Here is a 7,925-nt window from a genome sequence, read left to right as displayed (position 1 = left end):
CAGAAGGTGGGACACAACAATTAAATTGGGGATCCCCCTCCTGAGGGCTCTTCCCTACACCCCTGGTGGTGGTGGGTGTGGGGGTAATGGTTCAAAAAATAGATTTAATACTGTTCTTTACAGTTGAACTACATATCCCAGCAAGCCTGCCTCGGCATGCAGGCACTTGGCTTCAAAGGCTTAAAACAATTGTGTCCTGTCATTAATGTGAGAACCACAAGTGCAAGCATGCCCGCACATTAAGGGCCTGTTGGCACATATAGTTCCACTGTGTTACAAAAATGACAGGACACAATTATTTTAAGCCTTTATTACACACTCAAACTTCATACTTACCTACACTTTGGATGTTCTCGGTCCCTTTCTTCCTGTAGAGTCCAAAGTCTTGGAAAAAGCGCAGTGACCCGAGCCCACAGACATAGTGTACAGCGCTACACGAGATACGACAGTTCCCTGCATTGGATAATGGTGAAGTGTCTATTTGGCTAAGTGTTGGACACACTCAACCAAAACACGCGATGTAGGCAAAGTCTGGCATGTGGAAAAGTATCGCGGGTGCGAAACTAATTGAATAGGGGCCTCTGTTTGAAAAATCTCACATAAAGCAATCGTGTTTTCTGTCCCACATACCAGACCCCACATCTGATCGACATTGGATGAGACAGATCACATGGTCGGATTTATTAAAAAACTCAAAGACAAATTCCTCATTTGTAGAGAATGAAATGAAGGCGTTGATCTCGTATATCACGATTGGTAGTTAATGGTGTATTCTGTAAAAATATTTTGATATATCAACATGTGTAAGAGGCTCCATCCTCAGATCTCTCTCAGAACTCTGTGTCCCTGAGACTTTCTCTTGTCCAGACAATAAACCCTTTTCTTTATACTTACGGTTTTGAACTTAAATTATTTCTTATAAGATAAACAAATCTATAACACTGTCCATCAGACTCCTCTCTGTCAAAGATTTGCTCAATTCCCATTTGGGATAGACCTAACTTCTAAAGTCATGGTACATGTCTCTAGACTGTATGGTAAAGGCCTCCTCAGTGGAACTGTATCTCCTAAGGTGGAGGAACTGTCCTTTTAGGGATAATATCCCTCCATGTGTTTTTGGTGACTACTCCTATAATTCAGATATTTACTACAGAATTCTTTGTTGGAAGTGGCTGTATTAATACACATATACTGTGCTGACGTTGTAACATCCAAGTACTTTATACATATAAAACGGTGTGTACTCATGAATCATAAACTAAAGGTGTAGCAAATAAACAATAAAATGATAAATGTCATCCACATCTCAAACAAAAAAACAAAACAAGTCATCAATGTATCGGCCATAGAGAACCAGCTTTCACTCCGAACTCCATGACCCAAACAAACAGATCCTAGAAAAGACCCATATAAAGGTTGGTGATACTTGGGGCAATCCTAATTCCCATAGCAGTACCATGTGTCTGTATATAAAATCGTGACTAAAAAGAAAATGATTGTGTTTTAAAATAAACCGGTCAGTAGCAGCACCTGTAGTATCATCATACGCATCCTGTCAGCTTAGTAGTGCTAGCATACACACAATGCCAGGTCGCTCATATGCAGCTACTCTCTGTATTAATGGCTTCACTAATGCTGGCCACAGACATAGCGATGTGCTCACAATCAGCCGATGTGTACAATTTCCCTTGAAACTCTCCCAGGCAGCTCTGCACACGATCTCCACACAATTTGGTGTCCAATCTTCTTACGATCTCTCCTGCATCCAGATTTTCACAGTGCATCGGGTCCTAGATTGTCGGATCTGCCCTACTGCACGGCAGATCTGAAGATGTGATGTGCGACCAGTGGGGACACGCATCGTGATCGTGAGTGGGGACTCAAGATTTACTCTCAATTTGGCCATATTTACACGATCTGTCGTTCCAATGTGTCGGAATCGGCCAGATTGGCTAAAATATCGCTGTGTGTGAACAGCTTAAGACACATACCACTGCCGACCTGCTGCAAAAACTTGGTAATGCCCAAGCAAAATGGTTACCCTGCTAAGGATTCCTCGTTCCCTATAATGGACTGAATACTGTGTGTGCACTATGACTGGGCAAATTTCTACACATACCAGACTTAGGGGCATATTCAATTGGGTGTGAGGATTAGCGAGGAAAAAACCTTGCGCCCAATTTTGGATTACCGTGGGTATGCACGCTCCCGATACCAGCGGTATCCAATTTAAAAAGATGGTTGTGGGGTTTTCAGCTCTGTCCCACTGATTTTTCCTAAAATTAACGATTTTAGAAAAAAATCACACTTCCTCTTGAGCTGCAAGAATAAAAACCTCCCAACACTGAAAAAAAAAACCTGCACCAAACTGAATAGCAATAAACCCGCACCTGCAGGAAAAACCTCACAGGTGCAGGATTTTTGCTTTTCTCACCCCCAAATGAATATGCCTTTAAGTGTGCATTCCAGCATCCTTCCCCTGTTACAACCCATGCAGTTCCTCTTTCCTGCCTGCCTGGGGTGTCGCTCTCTGCTCTGGTGCTTCTAGCGCACTCAGCTGATGCAACAATTTGCTGAGATACAGACCAGTGTGAGCTAGAAGCACCAGAGCAGAGAGTGACAGTGATTTACCCTCCTCTGGTCGTGGGGCAGATGGGGCTTTCTGGCAGCAGGCTGTAGAGGGGCGGGTGGGCTCTTAAGCCGGCGGTAAGCATCAGGCTGCGCAGCATGACCTCTGTCCTTACGTCTTGCTGCGCAGTGCGCACAGCTGGGGGCAGAGGGAGCCGGGCAGCGTCTGAGCACACTGTTGAAGGTGGTCATTTAAAAAAAAAAAACATTTAATGGCCAATCCTGAAATCCCAGGATTTGAAGCTTCCAATCCTGGGATTCAATCCTGGCCAATATCCCGGGATCCCGCCTACCCCGGGATTGGCCACCCTAGAAGCAATCCATGCAGAAATAATTAATACACAATGAGTTCTCCAATTAGGGTGCCAACACTGAATGACATTAGGCCTGATTCAGAGTTGAACGCAATGTCGATTTTCACACAGTTGAGCGATTATCGGTGGTGTGTGCATGTGTATTCTGAGAGACCATGGAGTCACTCGAGGAGTCGACGTTTTACGGATCTGTGTACAATTGAGCATTTGCGTATGTAGTTGCTGGCAGCTGCGAGGGCTCCGGTGGGTGTCTCAATACAAAATCTGTTGCCTGATGCATAAGCGTATAAATCTAAATCAGGCTCATGTCAACAAGAAGTCCAGTTGGTTGACAATTACAGATTTTGGGCTCCATTTTTTTTAACTTGTATTTATTAATAGTTTGCTCACCATTGAGCGGTAATGTTAAAAATCCCGTCAGCGCTATTTCTTCTCCCCAAATAGCACTGAGGAATGGAAGATTATTTTTCAATATAGTGGCTGTATGTGCCATGTGTCAGCACTCCCGACACATGCCCAGTGAGATGGACCTGGCTCCCATTGGCTCATTGGCAGCACCAGCAACAACTTACCTTAACAGCCCAGCGTGTTGTTTCCTGAGCTGGGAAGGCAGGTTGTTGTTGTTGCTGCTGCCTCGCAAAGAGATACAATCAGCTGTGTGCTGAGGTTCTGCGGGCAGGTAGACGGGTTGGCCACTGGCTGCTGCTGCGGGAGGAAGAGGTCGGCTGTCTGCTATGGGGGAGAGGGAGGAAGGGGTCCGCTGTCTGCTACAGGGGAGAGCGTGGAAGGGGTCCGCTGTCTGCTCCGGGTGGGAGCGTGGAAAGAAGAGGGGCTTCCGGCTGATGTGGTAGGGAGGGAGGAAGGAGGGGAAATGCCAGCTGCTGAGACCTGGATGCTGTCCGACAAGACCATAGCGCTCGTAAGCGCAGTTTAACAGAAGCATGGGGCTGGAGAGTTCAAAATATCGCAATGAACAGTGGGCCTGATTCAGAGCCGGACGCTCTGACAAGAGCGCTCGCTCTGAATCAGGGCCCTCCTACCTAAAATTGGAGAGGCCTCCTGGCCGCTCGCATAGCTGTGGGTGACCACCCACAGCTTATGCGAGCGGCCAAAAAGATGGTCGCGATGATCAAGACCATCGGGTTTGCGACGAGACCCTGCGGTAGGGTCTCGCTGCCGCAAGCCCAGGAGTGCTTTTGGCTCTATCAGAGCCAAAAGCACTCCCACTGACATCACTAGTGATGTCAGTGTGGGGCCGGACCCAGACGGTAGGCGTTCCCATGGGAACGCCTCCGTCTGGGCAGCAACGCCCCCGGCACGCCCACCAAAGGGGGCGTGCTGTCACTCATCACCATCGACAGCACGCCCCCTTTGGTGCGAGACCCATAGCGACGGCTGGCCGTCGCTATACGGGTCTCGCGCATGCGCACGACGGAGCTCCCTCCGTCGTGCGCATGAGCACTAGGGCACCAATGACCCGCTCGCGAGCGGGTCTGACTCAGGCCCAGTAAGTTAGAAATACCGTTCGTTGGTAAATAAGGGAAGCCTACTATGTGCATGTTAAAATGAAAAGAAAATAGTGCTGCACTACACTGCCACTAACAGGCTTTAATAAATATCAGATACACTAAAATTCACACGCAACAAGTTTTGAACCCCTAAAACTTGTAAATGGAGCCCTTTATTACCTTATGTATAGACCGTACAATTGTAAATGATGTTCATATAGACACGGTATTGTTATTTCATCTTATTCTTTATATAAAGAATTAAAAGTATAGGTCAAAATAAAACCAAAGTAAATGTAAAACATATTGCATTAATCACCGTGCATTGCACAATACATAAAGGTGTTACATGTATTCCAACATCACATTAATCACAGCATAACTGTCACCGACACACTGCGTGGGCAGCCATTCTGGGGTAATTCTTTAAAATACAGCTGATGGATACATTTATTACCTCAGTTACTTCACTGGCTCCTAGAGAATGGATAGGCTGCACTCTCAGTGGTGTCACTGGCTCACAGAGAATGAATAGGCTGTACTCTCAGTGATGTCACCGGCTCCTAGTGCGTGGATAGTCTGCACTCTCAGTGATGTCACTGGCTCCTAGAGTATGAATAGGCTGTACTTCCAGTGACATCACTGTCTCCTAGTGGATGGATAGGCAGCACGCAGTGATGTCACTGGGTCCTAGTGAATGGGTAGTCTTCACTCTCAGTGATGTCACTGGCTCCTAGAGTATGAATAGGCTGCACTCAGTGACATCACTGTCTCCTAGTGGATGGATAGGCAGCACGCAGTGATGTCACTGGGTCCTAGTGAATGGATAGTCTGCACTCTCAGTGATGTCACTGGCTCCTAGAGTATGAATAGGCTGCACTTTCAGTGACATCACTGTCTCCTAGTGAATGGATAGGCTGCACTCTGTGATGTCACTGCCTCCTAATGACTGGATAAAGGCTGTGGTGTCATCCTATCAAATGGCTGCATCTGCTGTGCTATGCTGTAATTCTTACAAGAGCTGTCCTATATTTAGCATTATCTTGTATATTTGAAGCACCAAAATAACACACAGCGCTGCACATTGCGGGGATTGTGATATAAACCAGCAACACACAATGACATGAAGCAGAAGGTAAGGATAACCTTGCCTTAGTGACCTTACATTCTTAGAGGTGCGATATTGAATTCAGGTTTTCTGACTGTGATATTAGAATTGGTTGTGTATTATGGGGATACCGAAGGGTCATCTAGAATGACACGTTTAACCTCACTTTCACATCACCAATATTATTAATATTTAATTACAACATATACATACCAAAAGGAGGTTGATTGTAATTGTGCATACACATGGGACAATTGTCAATGATAACAATATCGTTGAACGATCTCCTAGGTGTGCTGGGTGATCGATATCGATCATCCGGCACACCACCGATGGCCAATGATCGCGGGTCCCTATAGTAACCTGGTCGATATCGACCAGGTTGGCCTGCATGCATGGGCGATGGATGATATCTTAATTCTCCATTTGTGCCCACGCATCGCAGGTCATTGGTGGGTTGGAGGCACAGAAAAATACACGATATGAACGATATTGTGCATTGTGTGTACGCACCATGACAATTACTTGCATTACACCAATAACCATCAGAATAGTTGGAAAACTAATATTCCCCGTGGACAGCTACACAGGCTAAGGCGTAATTGTACCAATCTCAACAAATCTAATGAATAGGCTATCACAATGATGGAAGGCTTTAAAGAAAATTTATATCCTAACGAATTATTGAATACAGCGTTTCAGGATACAATTTATTTATACAGATCAAGTTTATTGTTACCATCAGGAAATAGGAATGGAAATAAAAAAGAAAGTAACAACAAAAAGTTTGATGACTCCACTGTTTTTACCACATGATTAAAAACTTTTCTAAATAGAAATTTTCCCTTTCTTAAATTAGACCACATATTAAAGGATGAATTGAAGGATCATATTTAAAAGGGCATATAATCTCCAAATGAAGTTGGTGAAAAGCCACTTTAAAAATAGAGAGACTGTCAGTGGGACCACAGCATCAAAAATATTTTTTCATCAAAACCATTGGGATGCTTCAAGTGTAGTCTCAGTAGATGTACCACATGTACATATATCAGTCATCGCCAGAATGAGTTCGTTTCAGCTGTTAAAAAACATTTCCCCATTAAATTGTTTCTGAATTGTGAGACATATTATGTGATGTATGTCCTCTCATGTCCCTGCTCGAAGCAGGATGTGGGTCGGACAATCAGTTCAAATTTTGATTCCTGGAACATTGCGAGAACATTAAATATAGAGTATTGAAATACAGCATTTTACACAAATACATCATGAAAACCCAGAATTGCTTTCTGCAGATATAGTAGAATCTATACCACCCACCCAGAGAGGTGGGGATCACTACCACAAACTGTGTGCATACACTCCATACTTTGGCCCCAGATGGCTTTAATGATACAGTGGAATTAGACTTTTGATAGAAGCATTATCTTGCGTAAGGTTCCACTTACAATGATTTTCTTATTATTAATACAGGTTGAGTCTCCCATATCCAAAATGCTTGGGACCAGGGGTATTTTGGATATCGGAATATTCAGTATTTTGGAATAATTGCATACCATAATGAGATATCTGGGAATGGGACCCAAATCTAAACCCAGTATGCATTTGTGTTATATACACCTTATACACAAAGCCTGCAGGTAATTTTATACAATATTTTTAATAATTATGTGACTCAAAGTTTGTGTACATACATGAAATTAATTTATGTTGAGAAACACCTTATACTCAAAGTCTGAAGGTCATTTTATACAATATTTGTAATAATTTTGTGCCTTAAACAAAGTTTGTGTGCATTGAACCAGCAAAAAGCAAAGGTTTCACTATCTCAGTCATGCTAAAAAAAAATCTGTATTTCAGAATATTTGGATATGGGAGACTCAACCTGTATCACTTTATATCTAGTTTTTATATGTATTATGTTAACACCTTATTAATTTTCATTCATATATATTTCGTATATTTGCTATTATATTATTCATATTTTTACACACATTTATATATTTGTATTCCTTTTTATCGTTTAATATATGGCCAATTATATTATTTTTCGTAAATCTGCCATATTTATTATTATTCATATTTTTACACACATTTATATATTTGTATTCCTTTTTATCGTTTAATATGTGGCTAATTATAGATTATCATCATTTTCTGTATTTTCTTAAATGTCCATACTTGCATTCCTATATCCAGCCCATTTGGTAATATAGATTATAATTCTCGGCATGAGAATTGTGTATATAGTTGGGGTCATACTTCGTCCCCCTTCTTTATTATTAGCTCTCTATTATTAAAGGAAAGAAGCAAAACCTATGCCCCAAAACAGTGCTTATTTTATTACTGACTTTTCCTTTATTCTCTCCA

General features: G+C 42.8%; 1 protein-coding gene across 1 annotated transcript in view; it reads right to left on the bottom strand.

The window, feature by feature from the left end:
- LOC148435685 (uncharacterized) overlaps positions 1 to 7,925 on the bottom strand; it is a 132,403-nt gene that overhangs the window by 91,260 nt on the left and 33,218 nt on the right. The gene's annotated exons all lie outside the window — the stretch shown is intronic.

This window comes from Taudactylus pleione, unplaced genomic scaffold (genome assembly GCF_031769625.1).
Source record: "Taudactylus pleione unplaced genomic scaffold, aTauple2 ptg002080l, whole genome shotgun sequence".
Classification (NCBI taxonomy): Eukaryota; Metazoa; Chordata; class Amphibia; order Anura; family Myobatrachidae; genus Taudactylus; species Taudactylus pleione.
The sequence above is the reverse complement of the archived record's forward strand: the minus strand, read 5'-3'. Positions and strand labels throughout refer to the sequence as shown.